This window comes from Schistocerca nitens, chromosome 5 (assembly GCF_023898315.1).
Source record: "Schistocerca nitens isolate TAMUIC-IGC-003100 chromosome 5, iqSchNite1.1, whole genome shotgun sequence".
Taxonomy (NCBI): domain Eukaryota; kingdom Metazoa; phylum Arthropoda; class Insecta; order Orthoptera; family Acrididae; genus Schistocerca; species Schistocerca nitens.
Window position 1 is genome coordinate 168,722,496 of NC_064618.1, and position 20,782 is coordinate 168,743,277.

The 20,782-nt window shown below is 44.3% G+C and overlaps 1 protein-coding gene and 1 non-coding gene across 2 annotated transcripts in view; both read left to right on the forward strand.

Moving 5' to 3' along the window:
- Positions 1-20,782, forward strand: part of LOC126259157 (translational regulator orb2) — a 468,570-nt gene that overhangs the window by 229,309 nt on the left and 218,479 nt on the right. The gene's annotated exons all lie outside the window — the stretch shown is intronic.
- Positions 8,758-8,832, forward strand: Trnas-cga (transfer RNA serine (anticodon CGA)). Its single transcript has one exon. It is a non-coding gene; the product is annotated as a tRNA-Ser (tRNA).

The window sequence follows — 20,782 nt, forward strand, 5'->3', positions numbered from 1 at the left end:
ACCACTAGATTGACGTACAAATTTGCAGTCAGGGTGCGTGGGATAACCACGAGAGTGCGCCTGCTGTAATGCGAAATCACACCCCAGACCATAACTTCAGGTGCAGGTCCAGTGTGTCTGGCATGCAGACAGGTTGGTTGCACACCCTCAACCGGCCTCCTTGTAACCAACAAACGGCCGTCACTGGCACCCACGCAGGAATAGCTTTCGTCAGAGAGTACAACAGACCTCTACCCCGCCCTCAAATGAGCTCTCGCTTGCTTATGCCTCGGAGCTGTCATTGAAGTAACTGATTTGTAACAATTCTTTATGCCAATGGGAACGCTCACGACCGTCACAGCGTGTATTTAAAACAAACCTGATTTGCACCTCCATAGTGGCGCTGCTAACGCAACACTTAAGCGACTGACACGAAATACACCACCGTCTTTCACACGGTTACCAACTTTCGTTTACGCCGCACAACTCCTGCTTGGTGCTGCGACTTTTTTCTGGCAGTGTATATTCAATTTAAACATCTGAATGACTAAAAATGTGGAAAATAGGAGCACAATATGCAGAACAGGTAATATATTGTAAATACACAATTCGCTAAGTGTACTAGATAAACGAAATTGTTGTTTTTCACAGGGCAGCTACAACACCCAAACTGTAGTCGTGTTTTCAACTACGTACTAACTGAAGATTTAAATGTATATTACGCTAACTGAAGATGGTCGGATGAAGGAAGCCAGAAAATCTTGTCCTATGTTTGCCGTCTTTCGTCTCGATGCACATATTTCAATCTGCATCTTAACATCAGAGGGCAGAGCAGATAATTTAACTGGCCCATAAATGACACAAATACTTTGGTAGAGAGTAAGCTACATCTTCTGGTTGCTTGCTAAATGTCGCATGCAACATTTCGTATGTTTGTTTTAATGAGTTAAGATGTTGCATAAAAGAATGAGTGATGGCGTCTAAAGACGTACAATACTTCTAAGCCAACGAGAGATTTCAGTTTCAGTTTGTCCTCCGTCGTGTTAAAACTGTTCCTTGTAGAAAAGGAAGATGGCTTCTTTCTTGCCTTCCCAATCTCATCTTCATAAGTTACTCCTTTCATGTAAATTAATGAACTCCGAATCATTAAAGAGTTGAACTCCCATATATATAAGAGCCATAAACTTGTGATTATTTTACAAATGTGTTAAAGTGTCAAATATTTTATATTATGGATTTAAGCGAGAAAAATTTTACAAAAGATATTAAATTGGATGAGTTTAGTCTGAGTAATTTGCGTTCCGTTTTTAGCAAAAGCTAGTGGCTCTTTTTTTACGCATCTCAATGTTTGTGATGTCATATCTCCTGAACTTTGTGTCGTACAAAGATTAAATTTTGCAGGTATATTCAGTGGTACAAATGGATATTATCTGCAAAATGTGTTGGGAATAGACATTGGTATTGCAAGAGAGATGATTAATTTTCATGGAAGAGAAGGAAGGAAGAAAGTAGTAATCTGAATCAAAATGATCACTTAGACATACATATCAAAAATGGTTCAAATGGCTCTGAGCACTATGGGACTCAACTGCTGAGGTCATAAGTCCCCTAGAACTTAGAACTACTTAAACCTAACTAACCTAAGGACAACACACACATCCATGCCCGAGGCAGGATTCGAACCTGCGACCGTAGCGGTCGCGCGGTTCCAGACTGTAGCGCCAGAACCGCTCGGCCACCAGCGGCCGGCATATACATATCAACGATTTAGTAACCGCTTGTAAGCGATTACCATTATTAAAAGGTTCTTAAAGCTTGTGAGAGATTAAAACTGTATAGCGCAGGGCGCAGTGACTTGGACCACTGTTTATCTTGCTGGTTGTGGCGACATCCAAGGGCGGCTCACAGATCACCTGTCCCGCGGTTAGATCACCGGTCGCGAAGGACAAAGAGTCCGGATTCCAGTCCCGATGAAAACGGAGAGATTCATTCTGGAATTATTTATTACTATACGTTAGTTACTGGGAACACATTTACCACACAGAAAGCGGCATTTTGTCGAAGGAAAAGTAATTGACCCGTTTTATTATTTGACGAACAACACTGTCTAGATGTCGTTGTACTCACTGTTATTATCTGTTTCAGATTTAACAGTGAAATGCAAGACTGTTGGTGCAGCAGCGTCAGCTGGCGTGCGTCGCTGTGTAGTAGCGGCGATTGCCAGCTGACGGTGGGTGTTAGCAACAGTCCTGCATTTTACGGTTAAATCTGAAGGTGGTCTCATTAAGTAATAACACTTAATAAAACGAGATGTAGACTGTTCTGTTCATGAAATTTCCCAAAGATCGCAGTGTTCAAGGTCATGATAAATGTAAAAGGGCATCATCAGCTGCGATGAACTCCGAGCAGAATAAGTTGCGCTGCTAGCCTTAGTGCATCTCTACGTTCCCCACGTTCCGACTCATACTGACTAATGTTTGCCTTAGTGCATCTTTACGTTCCCCACGTTCCCGCTCATACTAACTGCCATTCTAACGTACACTTGTTTTTAACCCAGTCCCACGAGTTAACAAAAAATGGTTCAAATGGATCTGAGTACTATGGGACTTAACTTCTGAGGTCATCAGTCCCCTAGAACTTAGAACTACTTAAACCTAACTAACCTAAGGAAATCACACACATCCATTCCCGAGGCAGGTTTCGAACCTGCGACCGTAGGGGTCGCGCGGGTCCAGACTGTAGCGCCTAGAACCGCTCGGCCACACCGGCCGGCTCACGGTATTAAATCTGAATATTTTGATGGTCAAGATAATGATCCCGTCACGACCAATACACTATCTAGGGAAAGTGCGATAGAGCTATGGAACTATGTGCCTGTTGGAATAGGAAACGCTTCATCATACTGCAAGTACAGAACAATCCGTGTAGCTGTCGGAATGCCCTCCAGTTGTTCAAACTGCATTGTCATTCATTGCCTAAAAATAAAGGCGCGTCACTATAGAACGAAAAGAATATGATACATTTTCTCTTTCGGAAACCGTTCGGCCTAGAGCATATGCATACTTGAACTGTTCTACCTGAAGTGAGCAGTTGTGTAACCTTTCTGGACATTTCTCCTCGTCAGCTTCGTTACCCAGTCCGATCTTGCGCTCCGTTTGTGGAGGACTACACTTCGATGGAACGTAAAACGCAAATCGTCCTTCGTATGGAATGTAGCGTCAAGCGTGTCAGAGACTGATCAATACCAGGCAGTAATGCGGAAATTTCAGATGACTGGCGCGTTCACAGTCGTACAATGTCTGCGGGTTGGTGATGAAAGCAGGGGGCCATTCAATAGCGAGGGCAGCGCTGCGTGTCGGCGCACGTGCAGCGGCGGGGCGGGCAAGTGCAAGGCCGCGCGAGTCGCCGGTCGCCCGTGTTCCATAACGGCGCGCTGCGCTGTCCTAATTGAATCAGATCAACCGAATGTAAACGCGTCCTAATTAATGTAATAATTACACGTTAGGCTGGCAGCCGGCTGCTGGCTGCCGGCGGCCGGGCCATATTTAATTAAAGGGGATCCGTTCTGCGAACACAGCCCTAAATACGTGATTACGCTGAGCCGGAGGCTGCATTGTGGTCTCGGCTGCGGGCCCTCTCCCTCCTCTCCTACCTGTTGTGGCACTCGTTATGCGAGCACATGGCAGTCGCCTCCTCCGCGCGTTTCCAGGCTAAGCGCAGGTCAGTACTGGACAGAATAAGATATAAAATTCAGTCTGTTATGTCAGCTACAGACAAAAGGAAAAAAAAGAAAATAAATACATTTCCACTTGATAAAAATCCTTACAACAGACTCCACTGCAAACACTGCAGTTACTTATCGCTGTCATCTTGCGTAACACTTTGTTTATGAAGCAACTGGCTCTCCAAGTAACTAGAGACACTTTTGAATGCAGCGAGGACACTCCTTACTAAATTGTCCACATAAGGATGTGGCATGTTAACCCATTCCTCCACAGCTGCCTCTACGATGATCCTTGGAGGTTTCTTGTGGGACACGACGATTACAAGCCGCTGGTTTAGAGGCCATTGCATACGACTGATTCTATGCCCCACCAGGAAGGTATTCACAAGATTGTGACTGTGGGAACGTGCATTGCTGTCCATCAGCCTGAATCACGCTCCAGTATGTTCACCAAACGGAGCCACAATGCGTGCTAGGATGTCGTCCAAATACTTCACCCCAGTCGTCCTCCCATGTACTGGAACTAGGGCTCCCCTAGGCCATACATGATTCCATCCCAAAACAAGACTTAATCGCCTCGATAAGTGTGGGGTCTACAATACAGTTGGGGTGTAAACGTTGTCCTCTTTGCCTCCGCAAATGGATGTCAGCAATGTCAGGGTGGAGACTGATGCAGGTCTCATCAGAAAAGAGCACTGCATCCCACTACTGCCTAGTCCACAAAAAGTGGTTACGTGGCCATACAACACGAGACCTTCTCCGTACCCAGTTTAGGGGGGGGGGGGGGCGCCTTGAGGGATCTTCCGGCACGTTATCCCTGCTCATGGAGCCTATTTCGTATCGTTTTTATTGACACCTGCACTGCAGTAGCTGTTTGGAACTGCCTCCGTAGACGTGTAGCACTGTTTTGAGGGTTTGTTCTTGCCTTATACGCAGATATCTGCCCTGCACACCTGCTGAATTTCTCCCGCGACCACTTCTGTGAAGATGCTCAAATGATTCTGTCGTTAGACACCTGTTCCAGATTCCAGAGACACGCTTTTGAGTCAAAGCGACATTCACTGCGACGTCCACCACTCTCAGTCCGTGCTTCATTAGTGTGACTGTATGGTACCTCTCATCGTACATTATTGTTCTCCGAACCATCCTAAAGCAAAACAACTCTTGTAATTACACGCAGCACAAGTACTGCAATGTCTACCCGTGACACGGTTGCCATATACTTATTGCCCCCCCCCCCTTTAGAAATATGGACTATTTCTGCTAGGATTTCATTACAAACAAACCAATGTATTGATATAGGACAGAATTTCTGGATCACAATGTTCAATATTAAAGTTTTGTCAATATGCAACATTTATTTGAGCACTGTATGTATGATGCTAGTTGCTGGAGTCGGGTACAACGGCAGAGTACGATGCCAAGAGCTCGGCAGTATAATTTAGCGGGAAAGTTACCATCGATGGACATTCCTGACACGGTTTCCATGGGTTGAAGACCGCTTAGATGTACGTCCATAGCTATTAGGCAGGAGTATGTGCCCTCAGACATGCCACTTACGTTCTCAGAGAGCACTTTTTAGGGTTCCGTACCTCAGTCGGTAACAACGGAACCCTTTATAGGATCACTTTGTTTTGCATCTACATACACAATCACACTTCGCAGGCCACCGTACGGTGTGTGGCGGAGGATACCATGTACCATTAGTAGTCATTCGCTCCCCTGTTCCATTCGCAAACTTACCATATGCCTCCGTATGAACCCTAATTTCTCGTATCTTACCTTCGTGGTTCTTACGCGCAATGTATGTTGGCGGCAGTAGAATCGTTCGACAGTCAACCTCAGATGCAGTTTCATAATTTTTTTCAATTTTCGTCGAAAAGAACGTCGCCTTCCCGCCAGGGATTCCCATTTGAGTTATCGAAGCAACTCCGTAATAGTTACGTGTTGTTCGAACCTACAGGTAACAAATCTAGCATCCCGCCTCTGAATTGCTTCTATGTCTTTCTCTAATCTTACCTGGTGTGGATTCCAAACATTTGAGCGTTAGTGTCGTATACCCGGTCTCCTTTACACACGAATCACACTTTACTAAAATTCTTCCAGTAAATCGAAGTCGAGCATTCGCTTTCGCCTTAGGTAGGCCTACTGCCGATTCCAGTCCAATGACTGCTGCTGATCGTCGCTCAGGAACTGAATTTTGAGCTGTTCACTTCTATGACTACTTAGTGATAGGTTTCATGTAATGTAGGGATAGGAGTCGACTAGGAGAGTAAAGTTCTAGGCGATCCGTTATCTCCACTTGCACCCTCCCACGTTTTATACTTTCAGCCTCATGCAGCTACCTTTTCTCTTATCTCCACTTACAATCCATCTGCTGTGGTAAGCTTTGAGTTCGGACAACTCTAGCCATATTTTTTTTTCTTCTACTGCTCCATAGATTCTAAATGCTGCATGAACGACATAAGTGTAACTATCACATCTGTTACCGAACTCGTTCGCTATTTCCGCAGCTGCTTGCGGTTTTGGATCATTGTCGGGTGGTACAACTGCACGTTAGTTAACTGCAAAGAATTCACTAACGTGCACTTACACAGCGATCCAAGACTGCAAGCAGCTGCGGAAATAGTGAAAAGCAGTAGCTGTGGAGGTTATAAATATTCCTTTCACACATTTGTAACAAACATGTCGGCTACAGGAAAACAAAACGTCAAAAACAGCATTTCTGCAATTGCTAGCTCAATTCGACATTCCGCAGTCTTAGCGAATTCAGTATGATCACAAGTGGAGAGTAGTAACGGAGAAAAGCCAGGCTATGAGTTTACGGTTAACAAGGCGTACGTTAACGAAAGAGGGCTAAGATTTTCAAATTTGGAGCTACATGTTCAAGCACAAAATATTAGTTTTTTTGGAATCAAAATAAACGCACCAGCTGCACTTTCATTTTCCTTTGAACTGCCACGCCCGGTTTCGGTCCCCAAGGTCATATTTTAGTGGCTACATTTTTATCGCCGTGACACACAGACAGAAACCGGTCGTGGCACTTAAAAGGAAAATAAAAGTGAAGCCGGTGCTTTTATTTTGATTCCAAATCGTAACTGCAGTTGCAGAACCTACTGCACAATGTTCCCTATAATGGACAAGAAATGTATTAGGGTTTTACACCAAGTCCTTTGCTTAGCGTTTCCTGTCTTCCCCATGCCTGGTTGACATAACAACTGCGTACTTCACCACAAATCGAATTCGATCCCGCAGTAAATTTATAATGCACGAAAGCTTGCGAGGAACATGGATCGTGTTGCAGCCAGGAGATTGTGCAGCCATTTCGCCTACGTCCAATTGATTTGCATGTTGAGTTCCAACTGCCTCGCTTGCCATTTTTCTTTCCACGATATTTCAACAGCTTCCCCTAGTTGTCTTTGTCAAGTGTCAGCGCAGATTCAGTTCCTCGCTGTTTGAACTCCAATTGCAATTGTAAATCCATAGTCTTAGTCCGGCGAGTAAACCTGAAATATGTGCATGTTGTTACGGAATTTCGAACGACAAATCAGACTCTGCACGGAAAATTCTATCATCAAGCAGCTATTTACGACACTAATGATTTATAGTTAAAGTGTACTGATACATACACTAACGTTGGTGGAGTGCTTCACGTATTGCAGTCGTATTCGCTAAAAGTGGGCGCCATCTAGCTAGCAGTTCAGTCATCGTTAATATGGATTTCCCTGCTTCCCCTCAGTCATTACGCTGTACGCGAGTGTGAGAGTGGTTGTTTAAACTGGCGTTGGTTGGCTGCTTCCCACAGCCTTCTCCAACCTACCAAAACTCTGTGTCAAATCCTCTCGTCGTTTGTATCTTATGCAACATTTAATTATTGCTTTTGGAAAACTACTCCTCCATAAGAGAAAATTTTCCCAGTAAGTAAAGCAGACAGGAAGAGTCGAGTTTATGCTGGAATCATTAGAAACGAAGTGCCACCCCGAACTGGACGTGAATTGGGAACGAAAAGAGGGTGATCTTGGAGGAAACATAGCATTGTCGCCTCAAGTTATTTGGAAAAATAATTGGAAGATACCATGCAAAACCTTGGCATGACCAGTCGCAAGACTACAGTAACAAGGTAAATGTAACTTCGTCATCGGCTCAAGAGCGTGAGACACCGGCTGGTCGGTGAAATGTAAAAGTATTGTACAAACGGCTGTTATTTTGATATTGCTTTATCAGGCAACCAGATTCGACGTTCCAATCACGTTATCTTCAGGGCTGTCCACGAATGACACCATGTGCCACTCATGCATATATAAGACAAGGCACCAATATTCCTACCTGGTTCCGTAGATATCCAAACTTCACAAGTATGTATGCCCTGCACTCGTGTGACGGCAACCCACAGCTGTCACACGTATGAAGACCACAATGCTTATGAATTTCGGATATCTACGGAACCAGGTGCGAATATTGGTGCCTTGTCTTATACATGCACGAGTGGTACTTGACGTCATTCATGCGACAGGCCTAAAGATGACGTGACTGGAATATCGAAACAGGTTGCGTAACAAAACAATATCGAAATAACGACTATTGGTACAGTACTGCTACATTTCACAGTGAATACATTGAATTAAAAAAGTGATACCATAAGCCATTTAACCACCTGCTCGTATAGAGTAACGTGCAGCGTGCTAGTTTGCGAGCCACGGAGGTGAGCCAGATCCGGATGGAACCCGCGATGGGGATTAATAACCGTGGTCTGGTACAGCGGCCAGCCAAAGTGTTAATTTTAGGAGGTTTCCCAAGCACGTTTAGGCAAATGCTGAATTCCAGAATGAGATTTCCACTCTGCAGCGGAGTGTGCGCTGATATGCACACTCCGCTGCAGAGTGGAAATCTCATTCTGGAAACATCCCCCAGGCTCGGCTAAGCCATGTCTCCGCAATATCCTTTCTTTCAGGAGTGCTAGTTCTGCAAGGTTCGCAGGAGAGCTTCTGTAAAGTTTGGAAGATAGGAGACGAGGTACTGGCAGAAGTAAAGCTGTGAGGACGGGGCGTGAGTCGTGCTTGGGTAGCTCAGTTGGTAGAGCACTTGCCCGCGAAAGGCAAAGGTCCCGAGTTCGAGTCTCGGTCCGGCATACAGTTTTAATCTGCCAGGAAGTTTCAAATGCTGAATTGCACCCCCCCCCCCCCAAATACCGCTTCAGACAATACGATACTTCTGGTACATGCTGTCCTCTTTATTCCTAGACCTTCCAGAAAGCCTCTCGCAGAGGAGGACCTACATAAATGGACAAAAGTCCCCAATTAGAAGACCGGAACTACCGTTAAACTGAATCAAATATGAAGTATTAACAGCCCGACATCCCAAATCCTAATTACAAGACTGTGGATTCACACTTTAATGTACGTACAGGGGTTTTTTTCTACGAATTTCTGTTGGTTCTGTTTAGCTTTTCTTATATTAACAATTTTGCAGACGAACCTGATGATGGGACAGAGTTGCTGAAACCGTATTGTGCCTTCGTTTTTAAATATATTAATTTTTACAACTGTAGCGGGTTTTATCATGATGGTGAATATCAACAGTTATGAATGACCCGTGAAGAGGAAAGATTACATGATTCACAGACAAATGGCACCCATCGGTCACCTAGACGAATACGACATCAAGACGCAACAGCGTTGATCAGTGAAACAATTTGCCAAATACTGACAAAGCGGGCCCCTTGCCAGACGGGATAGACGTTAGGGAAAAGAAGAAGAAAATAAGCATTCGATCGCGAGAGAGCTACTGTCCCTCACACAGACGCTAAGCACGCAGGGTTTTACTTCAGATACTGGACACTTCGGCGCTCAAGTACTTCGTGCAGTATCCAACGAGAAGGAATATCTCGATGGGCTGTAAACGTCTATCACTAGCAAAAACATCGCTCGTGGACTGTTTTACGATTGGCGAACGACATTGCTGGCGGCTCCTCACTCTGGAAGGTTCTCTCCGAATCCACTGCATCAGAATCCGTTGCTGAGCGAAAGCAGCGTACCTCACGCCAGAGTCCCTCGCCCTATGTGAGGTCCTACGCCTCAGTCAAAATACGTGGGTACAATCTGTCAGAAGACGTATACGCTGCTGCTGGTGACGGTAGCGTTCACGAGCGACTGGGGCGCTGTTGGTGTAGGAGGCGAGAGAGCTCGCCTGGCCGCAGGCTATAAATGTGTCCGCCGCGAAACCTTCCGTGTGGCTATTCGGGGAGCCGCGCACTCTCTAGCCGCGCACTTAAAAATACTCGCCTCGGCGGCGAGGTCGCGCCTGCAGCGCCGGCCGCCACCAACATTCCTGGAGCGCCACCACACTGGGTCACCACCTGCCCACCGTCAACTGGCTCTCCTCGCCGCAGCCCTGCACTCACGTCTCGGAAGTACGGGCCCAAATGGCCATTATTCTAGTCTTTGAGTAGTTAGTTGCTGGCGAAGTGAGCAATACTAGTCATAATTTGCTCGGCGTCCACACGGGCGAGCCATCGCTCGTAACTTCTGAGGAACACAACTAGGATAGCTACACGTGGTGGTTATAATTAAACTTTTGCTTACTTGAGAGCATCCCCATGAAAAATGAGTGATCGTAGGGCAATGAGACTGTGTGGAAACATTTGTAAGGACATGAAGTAGAGAAATATCGAATAAACCATTGAAAGAAACACGTTTTAATTTTCACATGAGATGCTAACATTTGTTACTTGCGTATCATGTTTACAATTCAGGTTACACGCGTTGCTCAATGTGACGACCATGTGCATCCACGAGTATTGTGAAGTTTGTACGGATACCATTTTACAGTTGTCTGCAGTACATTTCGAATGGTTCAGATGGCTCTGAACTCTATGGGACTTAACAAAAAAATGGCTCTGAGCACTATGGGACTTAACTTCTGAGGTTATCAGTCCCCTAGAACTCAGAACTACTTAAACCTAACTAACCTAAGGACATCACACACATCCATGCCCGAGGCAGGATTCTAACCTGAGACCGTAGCAGCAGCGCGATTTCGAATGGTGGACCATGGATTGTTCAGCTCTCGTGACACACCTTGTGCACTGCTTGAAGTTCGCACATTGCGTCCAACATTCTCAGCCATGGCAACAGTAACTTGTTTAACAATTTGTGGCGCAGTAGGCCGTCGGCCTTCTCCAGGAGCAGTTCCCAAATTTGCCAATTAATTCGAACATCCGAATCATGCCCTTCAAACCAGGTACGGAAAGAAGATCTCTCCCCATTCCTTTAACGCGTCGATACTGGCGAAGACACCAGCACTGTCGATGTTATTATATAAGAGCTTTAAGAGTAAAGTCCTGCTCACCTTGTCCAGACCCATGTTGACTGCCTGCAGCTGTAACGCACACTGACGCATGTGTTTAGATCCTATGTCGCCATAGCAGTACCGGTGCCTAATGGGAAATTACGAGACTAACACCACCAACAACGCAAATCCAGCAGCGAGCAGCCTGGACATCATTTTTATAAAGTTTGGTACCCATGCGGTAAGTAGCATTCCGTCTACACTGGTCCAAGTAGCGGAAGTTTAATTATAACCACCCTGTGCATGTATTAAGACGTATAAATAAAATAACATGTTAAACAAAGAAGTAATCCTGCTGGTTGCCAGGTTTGTATTTTCGAAAAAAGATCTGTTTATCATTTTCTGTAAATTTTATGCGAAGCATTTACGATTTGATATTTGTTTGTCTTACATTTTTAACGAAAGTACATGTGTAGGTTAATACAGATGAGTTGGAAATACAGTGCTGTAAAGATCGAATACAATATTAGTAGTGTGCTGCCTCACACAGCCAGGTCGATCAAAGCTCTAGATGTGATGTTGACAAGTGACATAAAATGGAACGAGCACTTACGGCCGTTGTATGGAAAGCGAATGGTCTTTTATTGGGAGAATTCTAGAAAACTGTAGCTCATCAATCAAGAAGACGGTGTACAAAAACATGGACGACCCATTCTTGAGTACTGCTGGAGTGTACGGATTCTCTCCACAAGTTCGGACTAAAGGATGATAGGGAGAGGCGTTCTGCTACAGTTATTTTCGGTAAGTTCGACCAACGCGCGAGTGTCAGGCAATGCTCCGTGAAATGAAACGGGAATTACTGGAGGGAAGAAGGCATTCTTTTCTCGAAACACTATTCAGAAAGTTTAGAGAAGCGACATTTGCCGCAGTTTGCAGAACGATCTTCCTGCCAACGACGTGACGTATAGCGCAAACAGCGCGAAGACAAGATATTGGGGCCCACACGGAAATATACAGTTAGTTATTTTTCCCACGCTTTATTTGCGAGAGGAACAGTTACGGGAATGACCCGGATTGGTACAAGGTACCCTCCGCCAAGAGCAATTTGGTGGCTTGCGTAGTATGTATGCACATGTAGATGTAGACCCTTGTATTTTTATTTTCCACCGTTATAGTAATCAATAAGCTCTCGCACATCATTATATTTTCTGATAACCGCGTGTTAACGGCTGGAAAACACGACAAAATATTTCGCTTTTTTGCGTCTGATCATACGGAAACAGCCTCTGTTCGAACCACGTGCAATTAACGTTAAACGCGTTAATAAAGTACCGCATTCATATTTTTCCTAGCATTCTGATGGATATAATTCATACAAAGTGCATCTATTTTATGTGAAATATGATTCCTCATTTGAATGACAAGCCCAAAATATTACGAGTGCAAAAATATGTGAAATATATGGTTGTATCTTTGATGGCAATGACTTACAAGCTTAAATTATTTACATCGCTAAGGGACTTAGAAATTAGTATTTGACACCATTTCAGCTTTATACGTCCACACGTTCCTGAGAAAAGGAGACGAACTGGCAGACAAAAAGAAACCAAATGTCAGGCAAAAAAATATTTTTAATGTGACTTAATTAAGCTACAAGTTAACAATTTTCAGATTTTTTTGCTTTATTTGTACTGTGAAACTTTGTATCTTCCCACATTTTATGAGTCTAGGTCTATAAACTATATGAGTCTATAGTCTATAGACTTCAACCCCATGGTTCAAATGGTTCTCAGCGCTATGGGACTCAACATCTGAGGCCATCAGTCCCCTAGAACTTAGAACTACTTAAACCTAACTAACCTAAAGACATCACACACAGCCTTGCCCGAGGCAGGATTCGAACCTGCGACCGTCGCGGTCGCGCGGTTCCAGACTGTAGCGCCTAGAACCGCTCGGCTGAGTCTACGTCGTTAGGAAGTATCCTTTAGGCTATGATGAGGGAGTTTGTGAGTATCGAAATATGTATGTTACCCTCGAAATACATGACATAAGTTACCGTATCCTTTGACTGCATTGAGTTAGACTTCAATTTTTCACACCACCAAGAGACGGTAAACCTTAGTATGTGACATTATTTTCATCTTGATATCTCTACCCCTTCCTGTGAAAAAGGGGTCTTAATAGTCTCGTTGACAGACAGACAGACGGACAGACGGGCAAGGAAGCGATGTTTTGAGGGTTCCGTTTGTACTGTATGAGGTAGAGAACCCTAAAAATGGGAAATTTGAGCGAAAGGAGATGTAAAGAAAATTGCATTCGTTCGTATTCTATAAATACCGGTATAGAAAATAAAATATTCTTGATATTATTAACACAATTTTACACATGATGGAAATCTGACAAAAACGGTCTGTGTATTGCCGTGTACGTAGAACGAAGCAACAAATCAGATTGTTTGAAAAAAAAAACTTACATAAAAATTGCCTGTTGCATCGTCTACCGATATTTATTTTGACATGTGCGATATAAAGTCGCACTCACATTTCTTTTGTTATCACTTTTTGTAGAGTTGTGCATCAAGCCTGAATGCGGTAGATAACTAGTTTAACTTTTCAGGAAAATTTACTTTAATTTAGTAGTCGCAAACAGATACGATGAAAAGTTTTGAAGTGGTAATTTGTTCCTAGATCGCAGGCAGTATTCGAAATTGCTGTAACACTGAAACGAAAAGGAATCTCGGATGTTTATACACGTCCGCGTTGTACTCTTCGTGTATTGGTGGCTGCGCAGCGGGTTATATTCCTCCGCCACCCGGCCGCGATGTATTTACGCAAGGGCTGGCATCGGAGAAAAAGCGTGCACTTCGCGGCGGCTTGTTACGGTAGCTTCTCGTATTTTCAGAGTAATTACGGCGAAAGATAATTACTTCTCGTGTTTCGTTTTATTGCACCCGAACACGTCTCTGGCGCATTCTGATAGCTTCATTAACGAACGCGATTAAAGTTATTATAGCGAAGACTAATTTTCAAACCTGCATAAAATTAACAGGGGGGGGGGGGGGGAGGCTCGGCGTGACTGCGGTCTGTCTCGGGAGAAATTTTCGCGGCAGCCAGCCGTTGTCTCCGGCGCTGCGCCGCGAAACGCGAGGCGGAAATGCAAGTCAGCATTACCTGACGATGCCGAAGCGGCTGACTCACAGAACTAACCTGCGCCACTGCTGACCCCAATACGCGTTGCTGCGCGCAGCCGGGTCACACTTGTCGGCGGCGCGCGTTTCTTCTCTGGGGTGCAAAACAAACAAAAGCGGCGTGTTTGTAACCGCGACACACACCATGCTATCGTGACTGAAGCGAGGATTTCGAACTGCCGTTGCCACAGCAGGAGGATTAACTACATTACGAAAGGAAGGAAAAGCACGCAGGGTGGGTGGAAAAACGGGCTTCTATACGCTTTCAATTGTCGACAGGGATCAGTCTGACTAAAATCGAGGTCTCCTTCACGAAACTGGCTGCAGGTGCATCTACGAAACTATTTAGATTCTTTTAAACATTGGTGACAGCAGAAGTAATACGGTAATTCTTGGACAAGTTCTGACAGACGTGCTGGTTTTTATTATATTCGGCGAGGCTGGAACGAGAAACTATCAACTTTCACTTTCGTCCTGAGCACTGCAACACGGTACCTTAACTTTGCTTTTAACGGAAAATATGTGTACTATACATAACGTGGACACATGTTTCGAGATTTAATATAAATAACGGCAATCATGTATGATGCATTTAGTTTGGTTTACTTTCAGCTTATACATTTTATCACCTTTCGTGGTGTCTGAATTGAGTACCTATTTACTGCCCCGAAAAGTTTAAAAATAAGAATAAATGAAAAGCACCAGTTTGCTTTTGTTCTACAATATTATTTTTACTGCTAACCGGTTTTCGGCTTACAAGGCCATCATCAGGCATGCCTGATGATGGCCTTGTAAGCCGAAAACCGGTTAGCAGTAAAAATAATATTGTAGAACAAAAGCAAACTGGTGCTTTTCATTTATTATTATAATGTTGTTCTACCAAGAACCGACGGAAGATTCTGTTAATATGTTAAAAATAAGAGTTCTGTGATGTTTGTGGCATAGGAATTAAAACTATAAGGATTTTTACAAACCGCAATTTATGCTTATATAACTAAATTGATGAATTGTAAAAGGGGTCATGATCCTTATATCTGTATGAATCATTTGGTATAACAGGGCATCATGTCCCACCAACAGCAGTGCTCGTTAGAAGGATGCTGAGTTAGAGAAGAGACGATGTGCATGTGCAATACATACCTGACAAGCAGAAACCATTTTATAACAGTATCTGCCAGCGCCAGCGAAAGATAGACAAGATACAGATGAAGCATACCCACCATCGTCTGCTTTGCCGTGTTTTGCTTGTGGTATTATTTTGCGTACATTGTGGTTAATATGTATGCTCATAACACAGTCTTTAATGCTAAAATGAATATAAATAATGTAAACATGGATAACATAATACTTCTATTGCAAACACAGCGCCAGTTGTCGCTGGCAATAAAATTATTCTGGGCTGTTGAGAGCATTGTCAGTATATAAAATTGTCCGACGTTTCGGCCACTATTGCCAAGTGGCCTTCTTCAGAGCTGAGCTGGGTTAGCTCAGCCCTAAGTTGTCCGGAACGTCGCACAATTTTATATACAAGGTCCGGCAGAAAAACCTCCCCTTTAAGGAAAGCTAATAAAAACAAAACCAAATAAGGTAGAACAATTTTATTTATACTAAATAAAAGTACATATTATGCCATTTTAGAAAATACTCTTATGGTCTTACTTTTTAAATAAAACATCCCTTAAATGGCTTCCTGCACTGTCGACACACTGATTGAGTCTTTCCCTGAAGTTATTCATTACTCTTTGAGTCATTTCAGGTGGAATAGCTTCAACCTCTTGTGTAATTGCTTCTTTCAGGGCTTGTAAAGATTGTGGACGTTGTTCATAAACTTTTGCTTTTAAATAGCCCCAAAGAAAGAAATCACAGGGCGTTAAGTCCGGCGATTGTGGGGGCCAGTCAATGTCTCCACGCAACGAGATCACATGTCCAGGAAACATTTCCTTCACCAATGCCAGTGACTGCCGCGCTGTGTGGGCTGTAGCATCATCTTGCTGGAACCACACGTTCTCTATTTCACCAAAAAGCTCCCTTAGTTGCGGTTGGAGAAAGTCGCGGAGCATGGCACAATAGCGTTCACTGTTGACGGTTAAATTCCTGTCATTTTCTTCGAAAAAGTAAGGACCGATCACTCCGGAATTGTAAACAGCACACCATACTGTTACTTTAGGGCTATGAAGTGGTCGTTGATGAAGTTCTTGGGGATTGTGTTCACACCAGTACCTGCAATTTTGGCTGTTCACTGTTCCGGCAAGGTGAAAGTGTGCTTCATCAGAAAAAATCACAATATCGTTGGGACGAATGTTCCGAAGAAGGTCTTGGCACAAACTTACACGGACACCACAGTCTCGTTCACTCAGTTCCTGCGTAGTTACAATTTTGTAAGGATGCATTTTAAGATCTCGATGCAAGATTCTTCTCACACTTCGATCAGATATCCGTAATGCTGCCGCGTGCTTTTTAGCGGATCGTCGAGGAGATTGTTGAACTGAAGCTCTAACTGCATCAACATTTCCGGGGCCTGTTGCAGTCCGTGGTCGTCCAGGTGGTTTCCTTTTTAATGCGGAACCTGTCTCACGAAAGTTAGCAACCCAAGAATAAATTGTTTTCTTATCGGGAACAGGGTCCCGTCGTCCGAGCGCAAAGCGAACGCGAAAAGCACGTTGAGTATTAATAGGCGATTCGCCATTTTGAATAAAATCTTCCACTACGAAGGCACGATGTTCACCAGACCACGCCATGGCGTACACTGAAAACGGCACGTAGGCAGCTACTTAACGACGCGCCCCCCACCACTCTGCTCCTTCTACTGTCCGCTGCACGTTACTTTGTAATCGGGGAGTTTTTTATGCCGGACCCTGTACTAACAATCCAGCAGCCCAGAACAATTTTATTGATAGTGACAACGCCTGCGGAAGCCAACGCTTGTAGAACGCTAGTTGCCTCATCAACATCACCAGGTTCGAAAATGGGTCTTCTACAGTACTTTCAAAGTGGATTACAAATGTTCAAATGTGTGTGAAATCTTATGGGACTTAACTGCTAAGGTCATCAGTCCCTAAGCCTACACACTACTCAACCTAAATTATCCTAAGGACAAACACACACACCCATGCCCGAGGGGGGACTCGAACCTCCGCCGGGACCAGCCGCACAGTCCATGACTGCAGCGCCTTAGACAAAGTGGATTACAGATCACAGTTGCACTGTTGTGTATATTGTTTCATCCTGGGGCCAACTGCTACGTGGCAACTCCATGACACCATGCTTAAACCCGTTGTGTAGTAGACAGTTTTCTGTGTCTCCTGAAAAATTTACTTTCTAGGAAATGACGCCTTTTCCAACTCACCGATTCAATTGTGTTTTGTATAAGGTGAAATTTCCTAGCCAATTTTCCTCGGTAGGCTGAAACGGAAATGTTGTAATACCCATATGAGTGTTACAATACGATGAACATTAGACATCCTTCATTACTGTCGGTATGTGTCTATGTCTTTGTTTCTCTTTCCGTTTATTGTGAGCTTTTCTGCAGTACATAGCTATTGACAATTGATATCGAACTAATTACTAAGTGATACCCTATTTTGTGGCCACGTGCATCCAATGAATATTTTCATTGTTGCATCCATTATTTCGTTTTGTCAAAGGTGCGTTGCTCAGTTTCGTCTGTCATGTGCGAGCCTCCACACTTCTGCATATACCGGAAGTCCTCAACAACGTCTTTCCCTTTTCCAGTAAGTTACTTACCACATTACTTCATGCAGTAACAAATAATAGATACAAACTTTTACGTAATGCCAGCAGGTCTTCCGTCTTTTCAATACCTCTTTAATTTTAAATGTATATAATCTGCTTATTTTTCGCGATGTGGTAATGGATATCCGTTCGCCCTACCATCATTTTACATCTCGCCACTCCCAAAGCATCAGGTCTTCAATTAGACAGACCCCAAACTTAATCCAACCCTGAATATCACTAATATACACGATCCACCACTACACATTAACCAGAAGCTAAAAGAGCAGGAGAAAGTAGGTTCTGAGACGTAATGTGATTTTCGATGATTTTATCGGTAATAATTCTAATTGAAGTTAATGGTCTGATCGGATACTTCCGTTCCTTAGTACAATGTAAATGAACAAGCGTGACAAATTTCGTGTTAGTGGGATGAGGGATAATATCATCTTATCGAGAATTAAAGTTATCTCTAGTTTCATTACGTTCTGTTGTTTTGTTTGACTGAAGTACTCCTTTTGGGTTTCGTGTGGCGTTGAGTGTAGTCGAGTTGCGCCTGACGTCATCAAAAGTGCAGAAAGAGACTTCCGCGCCGTACGCTGCTCCAAGGAATATCGATGACCTGAACTTCCGACGGACAATAATGTGAACTACTGTGTTCTTCCCACTCGTCTAATATAGGGTGGCTAGAAAGCTGTTTTCTCCGATCGCTAGACAACAATAAAAGCAAATCGTATTGATGGAGTTTATTACAGTATGTTAAATGGACAAAATACTTAACATTGGTTATTCACAAAGGTGTGTCGCAAGCAAATAGCGGCATGCAAATAATCAACATCCTTCGGTATATACAATTTCACTGCAAGCAAAACAACACAGTTCATAAGTCACTGCTGTAGCATTTGTATAAATGAATGTCGTGTGACTAGAGCCTCCCGTCGGGTAGACCGTTCGCCGTGTGCAAGTGTTTCGATTTGACGCCACTTCGGCGACTTGCGCGTCGGTGGGGATGATATGATGATGATCAAGACAACACATCACCCAGTCCTTGAGAGCAGAGAATCTCCGACCTAGCCGGGAATCGAACCCGGGGCCTTAGGATTGACACTCTGTCGCGCTCACCACTATCTTTTTATCACATTTCGTTTTATATTCTTCATTGAATTTGTTCGGGGCGGAAGTCCGATGACACCTGTTCAGGTTCTTCGTTGATCTTTTCACTCAGTTTTTTTTTTTTATTATTATTACAGAGGGTAGCTAACCCTCTGACCGAACACGCTGAGCTACCGTACCGGCTCACCACTCACCGGGGGCGGACAGAGTTTGTATGACGGTTCGTCTTCCACTCCGGTCACGGCTAGGCGCTTATGTTCTCTTCGTGTAGAGGCCACTCCTGCCTCGGTGTCTTCCTAGAGAGGGGTTCGTCAGCGTACTATTGGCTGAAGTCGTCTCACAGCCGTCTCTGCTCTTCTGTTCTTGATCGTCGTGTCGGCGCTGGTCGTTACGTCCGAACGTGAACTGCACTGATGTTTTTGTAATGAACTTAATTTGATAACTAGTATGTTACACTCGGTAAAAGTCAGTCACTGTACGATAAGATGAAGGTTATAGCCTCCATTTACCATCAAGTTGCTGAACAACTCCTTCAGCACAGTTACTAACTTAAGAATTATTAAGGAATGTCTGTCGGGAGACTGTCGATTGCTACTGAATGCGGAAGCGTTTCAGCCGGGGTCTCTCGCAGTACCAAAGATTAGCGAATATCAGGTAAACTGTCCTACAGTAAATGTTATTAATCACGGACATACACGCGGCAGCGTTAGAACAACCTTGTCGCGGAGAATAACACTGATTTGCTACTTCATTTGCCTCCGTTATTAGCTCAATTCCGCTGTATATTGACAGCATTAGCGAGGAGTGATGAGGATGTATTCTCGCGACCTGGTGTTCCCATGTGTGTGTGGGCAGCCGCCCTAAATCTGGCACCACGCGGCACTTGGCAGTCGCCCGCAATGCAGCGGCTGCGGCAGCGAATAATCACCCCTAACTGCAGTTAAATGTGCTCCGCGGTGGCCGTTCCGGCGGAAACGTATTGCCGGCCAAGATTTACACGAGTTTAAGCATGCACGCAATGCCCCGCGCATGAATATGCATCAGAGCATCAGCGAAAGTCGGGGACGTGCCCGTGTCGTTAAATGCCGCGAATATCGCCTCTGGTCGTGGGCCGGGGCTGGGATTTCGGTCGCAGCGCGGCCCGCGGCCCGCCGCCCGCAGTGCGAATACAAACCGCGCCGGATATCGCCAGGTGATAATGCCGTGCCCTGTCCCGCGCATTCCGCCTAAGTGCGTGCGCTTTGCCGTTAATGGTTATTTGGTCTCTTCCAGTGAATTTCTTTCTATCCGTACCGCCGCTGCACTGCGCTAAAAGCGATAACGGACATCCTGTTTACGAGCAGAAGTCGTTAAAGAAGCAGCAATTTTTGGAACGTACCCACCAGCTTCGCGACACCGAAGAGCCACTTGTGTGAGAATAGCTTGTACTAAAACTAGAATGTGGCATGCCAAAAAGAAAGTTACATACGAATACAACCTAATAACCACGTATGGAGATTACATTTCAACTGTCAGACAAGGAAACGTTTGACGACTACCACCTAATCGTCTCCCTATTGCTAAAAAGATTGTAGTCGCAAAAAGTTCACAATAAGAATCGATATTTAAAAAAACGGTAGGCTAAGTAATTTATTCGCTTTATCTCTACATATAAAGGCAGTGCCCCGACTGACTGACCCAGCACAAACCACTAAGGAGGGAAAATTGAAATTTGCAAAAGGTGTTGATCTTGCCTGTAGGCATCGCTTAAGAAGGGATTG